Below are 21,432 nucleotides of genomic sequence, written 5' to 3'. Positions count from 1 at the left end.
CTGCTTCTCAGAGCGAGGTGAGAACAGATGGTCTGGTCTTTAAAGAGGGACTGGGAGAGGAGCAGAGTTGTGGTGACACTTGGGCCTCAGGATCGTGAGTAAAAGGGACTCCTTTACTCCCTCGTCTCCATGGAATTTTCCTCAAGTCATCACGCAGCTGCATAGTTTGTCAAGGACAGACTTGAGTTCTTGTTGCCTGAAGGATGGCTCAATCAAGCACCCACAGAAGTAACATTATATAAACTCTGAGCTGTGCAGAGTTGGAATTACCTCCACCCTAGGGCACAAGTCACCTCTACACCACCACTGACACCCTGGCAATGATCTTTGACCTGAAAGTGATCCTTTCTGGGAAATAAAATTGTGATGCCTGAATACCTCTGTTGTTGTTAAGTGCCGTCTAGTCGTCGAGTCGCAGGTGACTCATAGAGACCCTAAGAAGGAGAGTCCTCAACGCTTGGGTGTCTCTCATCCTCTCTCCAGGTTCATGGGGTTTCCGGAGGCAAGCTATTATGGAAGTGGATGCCACTCCTGCTTCCAAGCTTGTTTTAATCGGGGAGCTCCACCTCACTCTGTCCGCATCGGGTAGCCAACCATTAACGCATTTGGCACATCAGTGTCACAGTGTCCATCCAACCTTAGGAAAATTCTTGTTCCAGAGAAGCTGCTTCTTTCTGTTTTGGAGTGTATCTACACCTCCCGGTTCTCTCTGTAAAGGCAGTGTCATCACACTGACTCACTGCAAATATCTGCCAGAGTTTTACAAGTTTCCAAGAGATTCAACTAGAATTCTTCCTTCTTCTGTTTTCTCATTTCACCAGTGAACAGTCCTCTACATTTCCAGATTGTCCAAGCTACCTAAAGTGCCTGAGTGGCGCCAAGGAATAATCATTCACCTGGTAGCGGGAAGGTTATCAGTTCAAACCCAACACAGGCTTGATGTTCTGCTTCAGAAAAACCACGGCCTTGAAAGCCCCTTGGAGGACGGTTCTACTCTGCCCACACAGGGTCACCACAAGTCAAAAACGCCATGACAGCAACTACTCCTGAGTGTGAAAAATTACCTAAAGCAGGTGTGTATAGCAGCAATTCTCTGTCCCGTTTTATGGATGAGAAAACGGAGACCCAAAGATGTTGATTGACTCACACCATACGAATTATGCAACCCCAGCATACTACAAAGAGCTTTTACATCACTCTCTAAAGTAACAAGAAGTTAAATCTCACTGCAATCCCAGAGGTATGTGGTTCAAATTCACCAGATGCTTTGCTGGAGAAGGAGGGGCAATCTCCTCCTATACCTGTCAGACCTGATTTGACAGTACACACACACAAAATAATAAAATAAAATTTAAAAATAAAAAAAGACGTTAAATCTGTTTTAGATGAAGAAAAGCCAAGGCTCAGATTATCAAGCACATTCTCAATCTGCATCATGGTCCATTTTTCCCTACTCAGCTATGACCACACTTACCTCTGCTAGGACCAAGAAGTCCCTCTCTCTAGTCCAAAGGTTAGGGAGAGTACAAAGTGAATGTGGTGTGAGACTTTGGAGGTTCAAAGGCATAGACATTATCAGCCCCTGGAGCTTACAAGACCCAGTATCCACAAGAACACCAATCACTAGGTGTCTCATTCTCTACCCTATACTAGATTGGAGCCATTGTTCCAGGAAGGCAATTAGCAGACCGGGACAGGGGGATTTGACATGGATTGGGTTCTCTAATCAGGCCCTAAGCTTCTAATTAGGTTTCTCTGCTTCCCAGAGGACAGAAACCGTCAGAAAAAAAGGCCCCTGCAAAGTGAGTGTTCTCAGTTCTCCCACCATAATTCAACATGACCTCTGAGATGAGGAGATACCTTGAGGCTCCAATACTTGATTGGAGTTGCCAACCTGAGAGACTATCATCACCCTAAGGTAGCCTTATTTAAACAACTTAATTGGTCACATATGAATGAACCACAAGTAAAATCAATGAATATGTGACATCCCAGAGACTGAGATTGTTCACAGCTTCAGTTTGCTCAGCTCCACGGTCAACACTCTTGGCAACAGCAGCCAGGAAACAAAAAAACGTATTGCGATGGGAAAGTCTGCGGTTAGGGACCTCTCTAAAGTACTCAAGAGCAATGGTGTCTCTCTGGAGAGTAAGGTGCACCTGATACAGGCCATGGTCTTTGTAATCACTTGTTATGCATCAGAGAGTTGGACAATGACTAGGAAGGATAGAAGGAGAATTGACGCCTTTGCGCTGTGGTGCTGGAAAAGAGTACTGAATGTTCCATGGACTGCCAAGAAAACAAACAGATCCATCCTAGAGAGGGCTAAACCAGACTACTCCTTGGAGGCAAGGATTCTGGGGCTTTGTCTGACATACTTTGGACATGTTGTAAGGATAGACAGGTCCTTGGAGAGGGACATCATGTTTGGTAGGGTAGAGGAACAGCGCAGGAGGGGAAGACCCTCTATGAGGTGGATTGATTCAGTGACTGGGGTAATCGGGATGGGTGTGTCAGAGGCAATGCAATTGGCACAGGATAGAGCAGGGTTTAGGGCTGTTGTATACAGGGTCGCTATGAGTCGCAAACATAACAGCAACAACAACAACAAATTTAATAATATATATATATAGTTTATATTATAAATTACCAAGTCAAAGGTTGTATAGCCTTAGTGTGTCCACTTGCCGTATAGCGGTAACCTGTGGTGGCTGTGAAGCTGAACGCTGTGACACTGGCGTGTCAAATGCTAGAATGGTTACCCATCTTGGACAGTGTTTGGTGTAGCTCTCCGATTAAAACAAGCTTGGAAGCAGGAGTTGCATCCACTTCCGTAATAGCTGGCCTCTGGAAACCCTATTAACCTGGAGAGAGGATGAATGTCACACAAGCGTTGAGGACTTTCGTTCATAGGGTCACTATGAGTCACCTACAACTCAACTGCACTTAACAACAACATTATATATATTATATATTTATATTATAAGTTATCTATTACTTATATATTATAATTTATCTTACTGTGCTTTGCTTTATTGCCCCTTACAAGTACTGTGAGGTGGCTTTTTTTACGAACTGTAAGTCTGTGGCAACCCTGTGACAAGCAAATCTATCAACACCATTTTTCCCAACAGCTCTTCATGTTGCTAAGTCCCACTTTTATAATTCTCACAATATTTCAAACTAAACATTGACTGCAGCATAATTTTAAAATACTGTTTTAAGCACTGGGAAATAAAGAATTTCATGTAACTCACTGTACTGCAATACTTGCTTTGCTGTGATAGTCTGGATTCAAACCCACAATACCTCTAAGTTGTGTGTAAATAGTATTTAAAGCAAGGCCAGACTTAAAGAAGTAACTGCATCATGACCATAATTCACACTTGGTAATTTCCAATTAGCAAAATTGCAGAGAAGGGTATTTTCACTGTTTTTTAAACCAGTTCATCCAGTGAAGCCAATTCTTAGGAGGTCTGACATGCCCCCAGGCAGCTACATCTTCTGACAATTCTAACACCAATTGTCCCTCCTATGGCTCTTGGCTCCCACTGGTTCTCAGAGATCTACTTCTAGGTTTGCTAATCCATTGCAATGGCCACACAGAACTTACCATGTTCATGATTACAAAGTCAATGTGGGCAGTAACAGATTATATAAATCAGGTAGGAAATGGCATATAATTTTTAAACTGGGACAACTTCTCAGGCATGGTTGCAGTCAGGCCTCCATCTAACCTTCAGCCTCTCAGTCCTGGGCTCTGCCTCTCATCTCTGCTCCCTGTGACTGCTCAGGCAAGTGTTTTAAAGCTCTTTAGTTTTGTTAAGTGTGCCTTCCCCCACCCCATTGTCCCTCTTATCTAAGTCAAGGCACTGGCCCTGTGAAAGCAGCCACTCCCATTCAGCTGGGTCTCACACCAGTCTCTGGTTCTCCACCACCTCTATTCCTATCTGCACAGGTCCTGTGTCTGTCTTGCTCCACCTGATACAGAACTCTCTGGCCCAAAGTGCACACTGCAATCTCTGTTTCCTCTTTCTTAATGATAGTGAGATTCCCATTTTATGCCTCTGAATCTGCTCAGTTTAAGCCTGACAGGATGGCAAAATCAACCTAATCCAACGTCAGTGGATTTCCTCTCCCAAAAAGTATTAATAACCTTATTTATCTTATTAGCAAGATACCTACTCATCATTGTGGATTGCAAACACCTCACCTCTGTATAGTCTTACCCAACCAAGTGGTAAAAGTTAAAACCAGTGGCTAGAATCCATTATAACGCATGCATTTTTAAAAGTCTGTACATACATTTACAAATAGCCTTCAAGATGTGCCCTAGAGCCCCCATAAGGGTATATAAGAGTTCCTGCTCCCTAGAACTCTTGTTAATGATATCTGTTATGGTCTCTTTTACATACTTCATAATTATGAATGCCAAAGTGTACATATATCATGGATATAGAAACATGTAATTTCTAATTATTTTTATCTTTCAGTGTCAACCATTTTCAAATAGATTGTTTTTTCAGACAAGTGTTAGATTTACAGAAAAATTGAGCACAAAGTACAGTGTTCCCATATAACCCCTCTCCTGGCAGCAGTGTTGTTCATATCTTATATTCACACGCTAAGGAATGCTGGTGATACACTTGTTGTCAAGCCGGGACAAAGAAACAGCGAGATGGGGACACCAAGAATGGAGAAAAAGCACAGAGAGTGTACAGGCAAGGGGTGAACAGCTCAAAGACTGAAGCCCTGAACCTAGCTTCCATGTAAATTTATTGAAAATTGCCAGGGAGCAAATGACAAAGAGAATTCAATGCAAATGAAACTAGGCTCTTTCTACTGGCAACCTTATGCTTGTATCAGGAAGGAGGGATTTATAAATACAATCTAAGAATTTAAAAGGCTCCATCAGGTCTGCCTTGACGCCTGATTCCTATGGTCTGTCTCAGGGAGAATTCCAGCTTGTATTTTCTCCTCCATCAATTCTTGGTTTAGCATCTAGTTTCACATTTCGTTTAATATTTGGCTTCCCACACACACTGGTTAAGCGCTTAGCTGCTAACCTTATGATCTATGGTTGGAAGCCTGCCCCCGATCACATCATAAAAGAAACATGTGGCGATTCCACTCTGCACTTGTTGCTTTCGAGTATGTCTCACAGTGACCCTATCAACGACAGATCTGAACTCTTTCCCCTCGTGTCATCGTCCTCATTTCTGACATACTTGAGCCCATTGCTGCAGTCACTGTGTTAATCTGTCTTGCTAAGGATCTTCCCCTCTTTGACCTACCCTCAACCTTTCCAAGCATGATGCGCCTGTACCTCTGCTACCAACATACCCAAAGTATGTGACATGAAACCTTGTCATCTTTGCCACCAAGGAACCTTTTGACTATTCTTTCTTCCAGACATATCTGTTTGGGTTGTTTTTTTTTTTTTTTTGTCACTTCATGGGATATTCAATACTCTTCTCCAGCACCACAACTCAAAAGGCATCAATTCGTCTGTCTCCTTCTGTCTCTCTTATTCATTGTCCAGCACTCAGATGCATAGTAAATGATTGAGCAGACCATGGACTGAATCAAGTGTACCCTGACTGACATCATTGATTTTCAGTAATTTGGTGTGGTCTCTAGGAGAGGACTTGAGCTAATGAAATCTGTCTCCTGATCTCCTGATGGCTGGTACCAAGGGCACTGATTGTGGCTCCAAATAAGAAGAAATCATTGACAATTTCGATCTTCTCTCCGTGTGTCATGAGGCTATATATGGGTCCACTCTGTAGCACAGGCTTGCTCTAAGTCAGTTGGACAGCCACAGGTTCATAGGTATGTTGTGGTGGTGGTGGTTGTGGTGGTTGTGTGCTGTTGAGTCAGAATTGACTCATAGTTGACCCTCTAGTGAGTTTTCAGAGGCAGTAAATCACACAGGAGATTGCCCATCATATGATACATTTGGTGAACTCATATTATATTACATTATTATTAAGTTTATATTAAAGTTCATTTTTTCATGTTGTAAAGTGCTGTGAGTTTTGACAAATGCATAGCACCATGTCTCCACCATTAAAATATCATGAAAAATAGTTTTGCTGCTCCAAAAATAACCCTGTACTCCACCTAGGTTCTGTGACACATAAGATCATTATGGATCAGAACAGACTCCATGACACCTAACAACGACATGTGCATATATTTTATTATAATATCAGTATATCTTGAACTTATTTCGATATAGTATATCGAGATTCAGTTCAAATTCACATTTTCCAAAATAGTGATTTAATGATTTTATTTCCTCACTGATCTAAAACACCAGTTTTATTATATATTAAATTTCAAATCTCCATATGTCATTGGGTGTGTGCTGAGCTTTTTGCATTTGCTTTAAATATATGTCTAACTATTCTGATGTCTGAAAAACATTGCTTTCACCATCAAAGCTCTGTCAGAGAAAGACTTTAAGACAGAGTAATTATTGTCTCTCTACTATTCTTTTTTTCTACAGTCTCTTGGCTGTTTTCCTCCTCTATTATCTTTCGCATTATAATACAAATGTTGAGATGCCTTTTCTTTGTAATCATATATAATTTTCCTAACAAACTCCCACAAAAAGATTACAAAAGTGGCATCCCTTTCATAAAGCCCAATGAAATTCACTTGAACCGTTTACATTCTCCTAGATATTTCAATGCCCATTAAAACATATGAAACAAAAAATATTCAGACTCAGGATCAAGCCCTTTTCCAGTTAAAATTATTAGGAGGCCAAATAAAATTGGCTTAAGAAATGAAAGATAAAATTTACTGACTCATGTAACTGAAAATATTTAATGTTTCTAAGCCTTGGTTTCCCATCTGTGTAATTAAGATAAATGTTTCTCTCTCATAATGTTATTATGAGATTGAAATGAAATAAAGTCTTTAAAGTGATTAGCATGGTGATTGACTCAGAGAAAGAGCTCAATAAATGTTAATGATCGTATTTTGAGACATTGAGCGCAGTGAGGTAGGTTGAACTTTATGGTGTCAAGCACAATTGACTCCTAGAATTCAAACTGATGTTTTCAGACTCACAGTCTTTCTTGCTCCATGTTTTCACTCTGTGAGACTCAACTCCCTGTGATAGTCCTCAAAGTCCCAGACATAAACATTCAAAGACTGAGCAGAAATAAAGAAAATCTCAGACTCTTCTGGTTGCCAGACCAGTACATCCACCCACTGCAGCTGTGAGTCTTGGTAGCTAATGACCCACAAAGATATTCTTCTCTGGAGAGTGAACAAAAGACCCCACTTCTCCCACAATGCCTGGTCACATTCCCACCTCTCGGGTCATTGGTGCTCAGGCAAAAGCAGAACCCCCAGCCTAGAGGCAGAGCTCAGTCCATGGTACAATGCACACATTAGACCAGACCAAATCAAAATGCCTGCTGAAGCTGCGCATTTACCTAGCCCTTGCCTGCTTCATCTCATTGCAGGTTGCTTCCGGAAGCACTTCCTCAACCAGCACAAAGACCACTAGCCCAGTTACTCTTTGCAAGAACCACACCTAAAATCTAGCTCTTCCTCAAAAGTCTACACTGAAATTCCAGTGATGACACTTACATCTTGTTATGTGTTGTCAAGTCTCTTGCATCTCATAACAACCCTATGTACAACAGCCCTAAACCCTGCTCTATCCTGTGCCAACCTCACCGTCTCCAATACACTTTCCCCTCACCACCCCAATCACAGAATTGATCTATCTCGTCAAGGGTCTTTCTCTCCTGTGCTGTCCCTCCACTCTCCCAAATATGATGTCCCTCTCCAAGGACCGGTCCCTCTTTGCAACATGCCCAAAGTATATCAGGCTAAGCTTCAGAATCCTTGCCTCCAAGGAGCAGCCCGACTTCACCTCTCCAGGCCAGACCTGTTTGTTCTCCTAGCAGTCCTTGGTGTATTCAACATTCTTACATGGTAGCAATAATAATGTTGAGGGTAAAGCATTCCATACATAACCTTTTGATCTTTCAAAAAAGGGAAGAAAGATAATAGCAGATTGAAAAGTATGATTGCAATCATCTACTTCCACAATTTTCCCCCCCAAACCAGATGCATTGCTGTCAATTCCTACTCCTGTTAACCTCATGCATTTCAAATAGCACTGTGCTCCCAGAATTTTCTTGGCTATAATCATACAGAAGTGAATTGTCAAACCTTTCTTTAGTGCTATTGAAGGGTGGATCTGAACTGCCAACCTCTATTTCAAGAGAGAAATAGCAAAGAACAAACCCTTTTTCTACTCAAGAAAATATTATTCTGCACTAAGTACTCTGCATTTCTTACCCACGGCCGAAAAAAAATAAAATTAAATTAAAACATTTTTTTAAAAGTCCATGGCCATGGAGTTGATTTTTACTTAGATAAGCCCCAAATCACAGAGTGGGACTGTGTAAAGATTTTCCAAGGTTGTCATATTTACATTTGTCACCTCTTTCTGCAGACTGTCTACTGGAATTGAACCAGCAGCCTCTTGCTGTTCTAAGGTTCTGACAAGCTCCCAGGTGATGTTTTAATGAGATAAACTCCTCACTGACATATTTTTGCTTCTGTTCATCTTTTACTGATCCAATTGCATTTCTGCTTTCTATGCTACAGTATGTACACACATAGTTTTACTGGGGGCACCAAATTCAGGCCATCACATCAATTCTGACCCTTTAGAGCACAGTGCAACTGCCCCATAGGGGTTCCAAGGCTCTACTGTTTTACAAAGCAGATTTCCACATCTTTCTCCTGAGGAGTGGCTGGTAAATTTGAACTGTTAGCTGCTGAGAGTATTAACCACCATCCCAGGAGTGCTCCTCATCGCTGCTCTCACCAAATAGTTTTTGGGATGTTGGTGTTTTACAGAAAATGATACTAAATATTGTTCAAAACACATTGGAAGTTCACACTCCCTGCACTGTGCTCATCTGTGGCTGCCTCTCATTTGGTAATATATTCCTGTATCATCTGACATCTGCAATTACAAAAACTGCTCTGGCCAGCTCTTAGCTTGCTAATTGTCATAAGGTTTTATGCCAGCGATGTTACTTAAGAGGAAATGGGGGCATGCGGTCTCTCTGAGACTCCTCTGCTGGAAGCACTCCGGTTCTGTAATAAAGAGCTGATGAAAGCACACAGGGTGGAGGCTGACTCCACGAAGCAGGACACATGTTATTAGCAGGGAGCAAGGTGGTCCCTCCAGGAACCTGCAGTCCAGGAGGGGAGATGAGCCTCAGTGATATCATTGGAGTTAATGCGACCTTAAGCAATAACTCATCGTATCATCGCCCTCCACAGACCTCCTTCTGTATTAGACCATACAGACCCCTCAGTAATGTTTATTATCTATTTTAATCATAGACTGTTTTCTAAATGTTTTCTCCTGAAAAGAAGCTGGTAGATTTGAACCACTTGTCCTTGGAAAGGAACATCATCATGCTTGAAAGGGTGGAGAGACGGCTCAAGAGAGGAAGACCCTTGATGACAGGGATTAACTCAGTGACTGGGGAAATGGGGGTGGGTGTGTCAGAGACAATGAGCTTGGCACAGGATAGAACGGGGTTCAGAACTCTTGTACATAGAGTCACTATGAGTTGCAAGTGACTCAACAGCACATAACAACAACCACCACCATCTTTGGGTTGGCAGCATAACTGTTTACCACTAGACCATCAGAGCTCGCTCTAAAAACACTGGCAGTGACAAGAACAGCATGAGCTTGTTGCACACGCAGATGAAATATGTGATCCAAAGCATCATCGTAATTGGGTCATGACAACAGCTCTGACATTAGACTGTTCGAAAGCTAAACTAACAGAGAGCTTCAGCCTTATAGGTACAATGACGCATATAAACTGGACTTAGGCAAAAAAATTTTATTGTTATAACTCGAGGGTTATTTTTTAAAAGTGATAAATTTCTGCTGAAACACTGCACACAGATTTTTTTTTTTTTTCATTTTGTGTGAGTGTACCGTCAAATCAGATCTGACTGGTACAGGAGGATATTGCGCCTCCTTCTCCGACAGAGCGTCTGGTGTATTCAAACCGTGTTCCTCTGGGATTGCAGTGCAGCTTCTTGCCACTAGGCCACCAGAGCTCCCCTTGCACACAGATTTTATAGTAGTTATTTTGGTGTTACTTCCTCTGACATTGTCAGCTGGCTTGGTCCACATTCCCTGCACCAGCATAGTGACACCTCTAATGGAACTAGCCAACCAGAAACAGCTATGGCCTTTCTACAAAGATGGCACCAAAAGAGAAGAAGGAAGCCCCTGCCCCTCCCAAAACTGAAGCCAAAGCAAAGGCGTTGAAGGCCAAGCAGGCCATCCTGAAGGGCATCCACAGCCACATTAAAAAAAGATCCACACATCACCCACCTTCCTGAGACTCAGAAAGCAGCCCAGATACCCCCAGAAGAGTGCCTCAGTGGCTTGACCACTATGCCGTCAGCAAGTTTCCCCTGACCACTAAGTCAGCCATGAAGAAGATAGAAGATAACAACACACACTTGTGTTCATTGTGGATTTCAAGGCCAACAAGCACCAAATCAAACAAGCTGTAAAGAAGCTCTATGACATTGATGTGGCCAAGGTCAACCCCTTGATTAGGCCTGATGGAGAGAAGGCCTATGTTCATTTGACTTGTTCCTGACTGTGATGCTTTGGATGTTGCCAACAAAATTGGGATAATTTAAACTAAGTTTAAATTGGGCTAATTCTAAATACAAATTTTTCTCACATACGCAAAAATGTAGCAGCTATGACTCTTTCTCTTCCACGGGGCAGCTGAGCGGCAGACACAGAAAGCTCATCTGTGTGAACACCCTCATTGGCAAGACCGTCACTCTTAAGGTGAAGCCCAGTGACACCATCCAGGACGTGAAAGCCAAAAGCCAAGACAAGGAGTGCAAACAGCTAGAGGGTGGCTTGTACACACTCTAATTTCGACATCCAGGAGTGCTCTCTGTATGTGGTGTTGTGTCTGCGTGGTGGTATTACCAAGCCTTCATGTACCAGCTCGCCCCAAAGTATAACAACAACAAGATGATCTGCCCTAAGTGTTCTGATTGCCTGCATACCCCTGCTATCAATTACCACAAGAAGTGTGGGCACAACAACAAACGGCATCCCAAGAAGAAGGTCAAATTAGAGCCCCCTCTTCACTGACTCCATTGCCTCTGGCGGGTGGCCTCCCTCTGTTCCCCTTTGCCCTGGGCTCTCTTTCACTGAACTGAAGAAAAAAGAAACAGCTACAGACCATGCTAGACAAATGGAAGTAACTGCTAAAAGGTGTTCTAACAAAGCTGTTATGGCTTTCAGAGACCAGGAAGAGCTGAGAGCTGAGTAATAAGAGAAAGGCTTTTCCCACAGATACCTTGGAAATGCATCTTATAGAGCTGAACTAATAAAGTATTCAGGGATTCAACAGAAGCATGTCCATTGTTTAGACTGCCTGGCTTCATTGCCTCCAGAAATTCAGAGCAGGTAATGCAGTTGGTTTTCAGCCCTTGGGATGGGGCTAAACATGGTACTAAGAACAGACACAGCATAAAGAGAACTTTACAGGAGTCATCACACCTGCTTCCACTGACCACACGGGGGACAGCAGGAGATCACATGGGGGCCAGGGACAAAGAATAACCATATTGATTCCCTGAAGAAGTTGCAGATGAGATTTTAAATTAACCAGGCTTCGAAAGTGCCATGAAAGCTCAAAGGATGCATTTTCTGTTCTCTCAACTGTAGAACAAAGAGGAGATAATGAACCTCTACTGAAGCATAATCTCTGGAGGGAGAACGTTTCCCAGGAGCCCTGAGGACTGTCCCAGGTGCTGACTCATGATGCAGAGACAAGCTTTAAACTCACTGCATCCTCCCCACAAAACCATCCCTCAAGGCTTTTAAATTACCCACTGGTTTCCTCAGTAAGAAGAAAACCCCAAAATCTCTATGTTGGCCATACTCATTGACTTGGGCAACTTCAGGTGCTTCTGACAAGATGCTGAACAACCTTAGATTCAAGATAAAGCTAAGTGGAATTATTCCAGGTAATTAAGGCATAATTGTCATTCTTACAATCTTAGCAGAATACCTGTTCTGAAGTAGGGTCCTTAAAAGTGGAACAGGACAGAACATCTGGCCATTGTCATTAAAATTTGTTGTAAGACGAAAGTAAATCCAGATTGGGATTTCAACTCTTGTATGAAACACGCAAGACTGGATCTTCTAAAATGTAAGGCTGCAATCTCTTTCTAACTATCAATAGATACATTTAGAGAGGATTATAGTTACATAGAGTGGTGAGGGGATGGGACACAGATTTGACTGGAGGGAGACTGCCAGGTATTTCTCCCTAAGATATTGAGTCCAGGCTTTAAAATCAGATAGTCCAGGATTAAAGTCCAGGTTTTTCCACAGACTAGGCATAAGAACTTGATTACTTAACTATTTTAAAGTTTCTTTTCCTTCTTTATTTAACCTAAGAAGCTCTAGTGGCCTAGTGGGGATACAGCTGATCTGCCAACTAAAAAAGGAACAGCTAGAAAGACAGGGGACAGATAGACAACGTCCTTGGGAGAAAGCTAGGCCATCTCCTTCTGTGTTATTTCTAGACTCCAAAAACCCTTTGGAGAGTCATCTATGAGTCAGTTCCAAAGCAACAGCAATGAGTGAGTGATATCTACCAATGTCATGAGATTGGGAATTATATGGTAAAATGAGTGTGTTATGTGTCATTGAGTCAGAACTGCACCACAGCTGACCCTCCAGTGGGTTTTCAGAGGTGGTAAACGACGTGGGAAGAGATTGTCCATCTTTTTCCTGCAAAGCAGCTCATGGATTCAAACCATGTGCCTCTGGTATTGTGGCCTAGCTCCTTACCACCAGACAACCACAACTCCCTAAAATATGTGTAGATTGTTTAATATTATGTTTGATACAGAGTTACACTTAAGAAGTGGCTGCCAAAATTAGGGGAAAGAGCCTAACATGGTGTTTCAACGCTATCTCTGCAGTGAAGGAAACCAAAGCTCACATCTCCTTGACAAGAAAGGTCAGGCAAAATATTCTGTCTAAAAGCCTCAGTTTTCTCATATTCAAAATAAAAATTTATATCCCTGAGTGGTACAGACAGTTAAGCACTGACTAAGGAGTCTTTGTGGCATAATGCTTTGTTTATCTCCTGGGCTATTAACTAGAAGCTGGATTCACAAATTCACAAGCCATTCTGTGGGGAAAAGGTGGGCGTTCTGCTCCCATAAAGAGTACAGACTCAAAACTCAACAAAGTTTCTTTTATCCTCTGAATTTATATATTTATATGCTCTGAAAACCTGCTTGGGGGGATCAGCTATAAGTTGGTTCTGACTTACAGTCGGCAACGAGTTAAATCGACTGTTGTCGTTCTTATATGCCATCGAGTCACTTGCGACTCATAGCGACCCTCTGTACAACAGCCCTAAACCCTGCTCTATCATGTGTCAATCGCATTGCCTCTAACACACATCCCAATTGTCCCAGTCACTGAATCAATCCACCTCATAGAGGGTCTTCCCCTCCTATGCCATCCCTCCACCCTCCCAAGCATGATGTCCCTCTCCAAGGACCTTTCCCTCCTTACAACGTGTCCAAAGTATGTCAGACGAAGCCCCAGAATCCTTGTCTCCAAGGAGCAGCCTGTTTTACCTCTTTCCAGGATGAATCTGTTTGCTTTCTTGGCAGTCCATGGTGTATTTAATACTCTTCTCCAGCACCACAGCTCAAAGGCATCAATTCTCCTTCTATCCTCCCTGGCCATTGTCCAACTCTCTGATGCATAACAAGTGATTACAAAGACAATAGCCTGTATCAAATGCACCTTAGTCTCCAGAGTGACACCATTGCTTTTCAGTACCCTGGAGAGATCCCTAACAGCAGACTTTCCCATCACAATACGTTTTTTAATTTCCTGGCTACTGGTGCCAAGAGGGTTGACCGTGGAGCCAAGCAGACTAAAGTTGTTAACAATCTTAATCTCTTCACCATCCATCCTGATGCTGCCAATTGATACAGTGGTGAGAATCTTTGTCTTCTTGACATTGAGCTTCAATCCGTACTGAAGGCTGCAGTCCTTGACCCTCTGCAGTAAGCATTTCAGGTCCTCCTCAGTTTCAGCAAGCAAAGCTGGGTCATCTGCATAATGCAGATCCAGAAAAATGGAGACAATTAACTTTGTTGAACACCTTCACTCTCCCCAAAGGCTTCAACCTTTGGAAACACAAGAGGAGTTTGAGGGAAGATTCCAAATTAATGAGGCAACACTTGACTATCAAAATAACTATAGAGAAGGTTTCTATGGATCACAGAGTGTAAAGTAACAACAAAGTCTACACCTTCATGTCTATCAATTATCCAGTATTTCATGTTTATAGCAATAGATAACAAACCTATTATCCAACTACTTTGTGCACTGTGACATACATTTGGCAGTCAAGAATCTCGAAGCATAGTGAGAAAATGGCACTGATTTGGATGGTAAGTTTATGTGTGAGCTTGGTGGGCCATGATTATAAATGGTTTGACAGGTAATGGCATGGTAATTTGCAATGATCTAATCCTCTTCCGTTTCATAATCTGTTATGTTCACCCTCCAGTTTTGCATAGTGCTGACTTCACAAAACTACTTGGTCTTTGAAACCTAATCATGGTAATAAGTACAGAGAAAATAAGTTGTTGTTAACCCGTACTGTTAAGTATGACTCGTAGCGACTCTGTGGACAACCTATCTGAATCCTGTCCTGTGCCTTCCTCACCACCTCTGACACACCTGAGCCCACAGCTGCAAGCACTGTGTGAATTCATCTCATTGTGCATCTTCCTCTCGTTCATGATCATCCACCTTTCAAAGCATAACATTCCTTTCCAAGTTATAACCTCTCCTAGCAACATGTCCAATGTATGACAGACGAAGCTTAGTAATCCTTGCCTCCATGGAATACTCTGGCTGCACCTTTTCCAAGATGGGATAGAACTATAGGATATGCGGTACTCTTTTTCAATACCACAACGCAAAGTCATCAATTCTTCTTCTCTAATTTGTATTCATGCTCAAGCTCTTAGATGCATAGCAAGTAATGGAAAAGACCATGGCCTGAATCAGACACACTTTAGTCTTCAAGTTGACATCATCGTTCTTCAGTATTTTAGCAAGGTCCCTGACAACAACCTTCCAAGCAATAAGCTTCCTGATCTCCTGATTGCTGGTACAAAAACTGTTGATTATAGATCCAATTAAGATTAAATCATTGATAGTTTCAGTCCTTTCTCCATCTATCATGATGTTGTCTTTTGGCCCAGTGATAGGAACCTTGCACAGAATTTGCCATCAAACCACTAGAATTGAGAAACCAATCCTTCTGCTTATTAAAATAACAACCTTAGAAAAGCTAGTTTCCCAGAGTTGACAGTCTACATCAGTAAAAATAAGAGAATGATACCAGCTCCAAACACTGCTTTAACTATTAAACAATTTATGTAAAATTCTCCAATTAAGAAGATGTGTAAATAAACTATAAGACCACTAAGGAAGTCCATAATAAAATAAGAAGTAACAACCTCAGTTTTTCTGTAATCATGGATAAAGCACAAAAATATGAGAAGGGGAGGGAAGAAAAACAAAATCAGATTTATAGGACAATATTATGTGTATTTTATAGATACAGATAAAGGTTAAGATATAAATACAGCGTTGTTTTTGTTAGATGCTATCAAGTCACCTACAACTCACAATAACCATTTGAATAACAGATCTCAACGTGGTTCTTTTTTTTTTTTTTAACTTGGCTCCTTTTTGCACCATCCTCATATCTCTGATGTGCTCGAGTCCATTGTTATAATCACTGTATCAATCCATCTTGTTGGAGATCTCCCTCTTTTTCTCTGCCATTCCACCTTTCCCAGCATGATGTCATTTTCTGGCACCTCCTGACAATATGATCAAAGGACTAATACATCCTGATGACATGCTTTAAGTGTGTGAGGCCAAGTTACACCATCCTTGCCTCGAAGGAACGCTCTGGTTGCATTTCCCGCAGACAGACTTGTTTGTTCTTTTGGCAACCCATGAGATAGTCCATCCTCTTCCCCGGCACCACAACTCCAAGACACTGATGCTTCTTCTGTCATCTTTATTCATTATCCAACTTCAGCTACATGTTATGTGCCCTCAAGCTGCCTTTGACTCATCGCAACTCTATGTACAACAGCTCTGAACTCTGCTCTATCTTGAGCCAGTCTTACTGTCTCCAACACACCTACCCTTATTACACCAATTACTGGGTCAATCCATCTCATCCAAGATCTTCCTCTCCTGCACTGACCCTCCACCCTTCCAAGCACGATATTCATCTCCAGGGTCTGGTCCCTTTGGTCCACATGCCCAAAGTGTGTCAGACAGAGCTTCAAAATTCTTGCCTCCAAAGAGAAGCCTGTTTTCTCTTTATCTAGGACAAACCTGTTCTCTTGGCAGTCCATGCATGATATGTTCAATACTTTTCTTCAGCATCATAACTCAAAGGCATCTTCTGTCAACCCTAGTCCCTGTTCAGCTCTCTGAGGTATAGCAAGTAATTGAGAAGACCATGGCCTGACTTAGGCACATCTTAGTCTTCAGACTGATATCATTTCTCTTTAACATTCTAGAGAGGTCCCTTATAGCAGACTTTCTGCAGAGCAATTCATCATTTGATTCCTTGACTGCTGGTCCCGAGAGTGTTGAGTGTGGAACCAAGCAAGCTCAAATTGTTAAGAACCTCAATCTCTTCTCTATCAGTTGGCTCAGTGGTGAGAATCTTTGTCTTCTTGATGTTGAACTTCAATTCATATTGAAGACTATAGTCCTTGACCTTCTACAAACACGTCAGGTCCTCTTCAGTTTGTGTGAGCAAAGTTGTATTATCTGCATGATGTAGATTGTTGACGGGTCTTCCTGCAATCTTGATGCCACATTCCTCCTCATAAAACCCACCCTTCTGAATGATCTGTCCTGCATATAGATTGAAAAGTGCATCCCTATTGCACTCCTTTCCTGACTTTGAACCATGCAGTGTTTCCTTGTTCTGTACTGACAACTGCTTCCTGGTCCAAGCATAGGTTTCATATGAATACAATCAAATGTTCTGAGATTCCCATTTTTCTCAAGGATAGCCACAATTTGTTGTGATCCACACAGCCAAATGCCTTTGTATAGTCAATGAAATACAGACAGACATTCCTCTAGTAGTCTTTGCTTTCAGCCAAGATCCATCTGGCATTGACAATAATGTCCCTGGTGCCATGGCCTCTTCTAAAACTGGCCTGTATTTCTGGTGGTTCTCTATTAATGTACTGTTCCAGTCACTTTTGGATAATCTTCATCAGGATTTTAGTGTTTGATAATTTCCACGCTCAATCAGGTCATTTTTTTTTTGGAATGGGAAGAAATATGGATCTCTTCCAGTCAGTTGGGTAGGGAGTTGGATCAAGCATACTCGACTCTCCTAACTGGCACGCTTACAAAGTATTTTAAAAAACTACTGTAGAGCTAGGGAGCTCTGGCGGCCTAGTGGCAAGAAGCTGTACTGTGCGATTAACTGCCTCTGAATACCCGCCAGAGGGTCAGCAATGGTTTGGTTCCAACTCAACGGTACACAACAACTGTAGAGCTGGTGGAGTTTGTTTTATGCTGATACTCAATGAGGTTTCCAAGGCGATAAGTCTCTACAGGAGACTTGCCCTTTTTTTTCATATAGATTTGAGATACTAACCTTTTTATTAGCAACATGACTTTTTGTTTACTATCTTTAAGGACACAGAGAAACAGCAAGGGAAACACAAGAGAAGACATAAGTGAGAAACAAAAGAAAGACTAGAAACAATGGGAGATGGAGGAAAACTAAAAACAAATAAAAGACACTGCTCTGAACTACAGTACCAGCTTTTCAGAAACTGGGGACTATGTTTAACTCAACTCTAAACCTGAAAAATAATCCATAAGATTATGTTTAAGTAGCTGTCAATCAATTGAAATCACACTTGTATTATGTTAGATATAAAATAACTAGTAACTGCAATGTATGCATGGTTCAAATAATGCAGTTTTAGGGTGATGTTCAAGGGCTTCATTTAGTCCATATTCCTAAGCATAGAAAATCAGAGATGCAAAAGGCATATACTAATAAGCATATCATCCAGTCCCATTATTTTTCAGAAGAGAAACTAAAGTCAAAAGAGGACCAACAAACTTTTGATAATTACCTAGCTAGTTTAGAGTCTGTGCTGGACATGAGCCACAGACTTTGACCACATCAACAGAGCCTTTCAAAGAACCCAGACCCTGCTGCTGGAGTGAGTGGGGTGGTGGAGAGAAGGGTGAGTAACCACCCCAGGAGGTCATGTTTTGTATGAGCATTGATTAGAAAGAAAGGAGACCCCTGGTCCAAGAGCAGCTTTTATGAAGCTTGGAGGAAAGTGTGTACTGCTCATGCCTCCACCCACACAGTGAATAAAGCTATCCTGATAATTCCACAGATGACTAGGCTGGTTAGGGACTTCATCACAAATTCAGACTCTCTTGATGAAAGGCCCCAGAGGACTTAAACGCAGGTAGGAGAGAAGGAAAATCGTTGTTTGTGAAAACCAGAGAAACTGCCTTCTGCACTCAGGTCTTCAAACAATTAATACTTTCATCTCCTGATTTTTAACCTCTCTAGGTGCCAGTCATATCCAGAATAACAACAGATTAAACCATGTCCACTTCACAGGGAAATGGAGGAAATTAACAATATTTAAAGTATAAAGTGACATTATGAAGAGTAGGGGTTTTTTTTTTATTGCTGTGTATCTTGTCCAAAATGGTAATCCTCAAGTTATGACACCAAAGAAAATTCTGAGTTGTGTTATTTAAAGTGATGGAGATTCTGAATAATCTGACTTACGTAGATTCACCAGAGATTCTGGATACCATAAGGTGGATAGTCTTAAATTTTGTTATAAACACAAGAACTCTGAAGTAGCAAATTTTAACCTGAGAATAAGCCCTAATGGGTAATGTATCAGCTTGCTAACAAAAAGGTCAGCAGTTCTAATCCACCTGCTGCTTCCAAGGGCTAAGCAAGGCAGTCTTCTCTCATAAAGAATTAGAGACAACTCAATGGCAGGGCGTTTAACCTGAAAGGGTTGGAAAGTCGAACTTGAAGAATACAAGAACACAATCCAGGAGGTTCAGTGATTGGTAATGAGTTCAGAAGATTTAGGTGTGGCTGCCGACCCACATGGAGGTAAAAATGCATCCATGCATATACAATTACTATGTTTCAACACACAGATGCAGCCCTCACTAACAGAGGGACATACTTATCAGACTTCACCAGGAAATTTGGAGGACAGCTGCATGGCTGACTGACTGCAAGAGATTCTTATTTGTTTCCATTCCCAAACAAGGTGATTCAACACAATGTGAAAATTATCAAACAAAATTATTAACATCATAATACATAAGCAAAATATTACTGTAGATCATTCAAAAATGACTAAAACAGTACATAGAGAACTGCCTGAAGTTCAAGTTTGATTTAGAAGAGTCTATGGCCCCAGGAATATCATTGCTGATGTCAGATGGATTCTGGCTCAAAGCAAAGAATACCAGAAGAATGTCTAAAGCATTTATTTGACTGTGTGGCTTATAACAAATTATGGCTAACATTGAGAATGGGAATTCCACAACGCTTAACTGTGCTCATACAAAACCTCTATCTACACAAAGAGGTTGATGTGCGAACAGAGAAAGGAAACACCACGTTTTTAAATTAAGAAGGATATACACCAGGGTTGTGTCCTTTCTCTACACTTACTTAATCTAGATGCTGAGCCGATTATTTGAGAAGCTGGAGTCTACGAAAAAGAACATGGCATCAGAATCAGAGGAAGATTCATCAACAACTTATGTTACACATGATACAACCTTGCTTGCCGAAAGTGAGGAGGACTTGAAGCACTTACTGAAAAAGAACAAGACACTGCAGCCTGCAATATGGATAATATTTCAACATCAAGAAAACAAAAATTCTACATGGACCAGTAGGGAATATCAGAATGAAACTGTCAACAACTTAATTTTACTTGGATCCACAATCAACACACTTGATATTAGCAGTCAGGAAATCAGGAGACATACTGCACTGGAAAAGTCTTCCATCAAGGACCTCTCAAAATTGTTAAGGAGTAATGATGTCAGTTTGAGGACTAGGGTGTATCTGGTTCAGGCCATGGTCTTAACAACCACTTGCTATGTATCTGAGAGCTGTAAATAAATAAAAATGCCAGAAGAAGAATTGATACCTTTTAGGTGTTGGAAAAGATCACGGAACATCTCACAAACTGCAAAAGAACAAATATTTCTTGGAGAATGTGTAGTCAGAGTGTTCCTGGGGGCAAAAATGAAAAAGCTTCTGCTCACATACTTTGGGCATGTTGCGAGGAGGGACTATTCCTTGGAGAGGACATGATGCTTAAGAAGGAAGAGGGGCGGCAAAGGAGAAGAAGACCAGGTGGATTGGATCGCCGCAGTGATTGCCACAACGGGCTCTAATGTGTCAGGAAGTGTGAGGATGGCACAAAATAGAACAGGGTTCAGATGTGTTCCTCATAGGGTCACGAGGGTTGCACAGGATTCAATGGCACCTAACAACAACAACAGAACTGTTTAGTCTTGCCAAAAGCGTCATGCGTGCAATCATAATAGATAAGCACCACTTATTATTTTCAGAATAAAGCCATAACAAATTATACAAGACATAACTAGAGTAACGAATACTCTTTGGGGGGGAAAAGTGAAGAAAATGATAGAGGAAGCTCTAATCAGTGAGACTGCAAATATACTCACTCAATTATTGAAACAAAGAAATAGAGATGCAAATATATTATTTAAAGACATAAAGGCAGCCCAAAGACAAACTAAAAATAGTAACACAGTAAAGTTTATGTTAGGGAAATTCATTGTCTTCCAGCACAGGAAGTCAATACTTTTCCGTCTAAAACTGATGATGATTTTAGCCACAATAATAACAGTTACCATTACTTAGATCTTCAGTGTGCCAGCGACCACTCTATGCTTTTTACAATTATTAGCATATTTAATACTTAAAATGGGACTATAAAATGGATAGGGTTTTTTTCAGGTTATGGATAAGGAAATTGGATGTAGGGAAATTGAGATCATTTTCCCAAGATTGCCATAACTATAATGAAGCAAGGTCAAAAATCTGAACATATTTGCAATCATGATGATATAAATAACAAAAAAATATACAGATAGATTATAGAAAGATAGATAAATGGATGATAGAAGATGATAGATAGATAGATAGATAGATAGATAGATAGATAGAT

This window comes from Elephantulus edwardii, unplaced genomic scaffold, assembly GCF_000299155.1.
Source record: "Elephantulus edwardii isolate Elephantulus edwardi_28Jun2011 unplaced genomic scaffold, EleEdw1.0 scaffold00284, whole genome shotgun sequence".
NCBI classification, from domain to species: domain Eukaryota; kingdom Metazoa; phylum Chordata; class Mammalia; order Macroscelidea; family Macroscelididae; genus Elephantulus; species Elephantulus edwardii.
Note: the sequence above shows the minus strand (reverse complement) of the source record.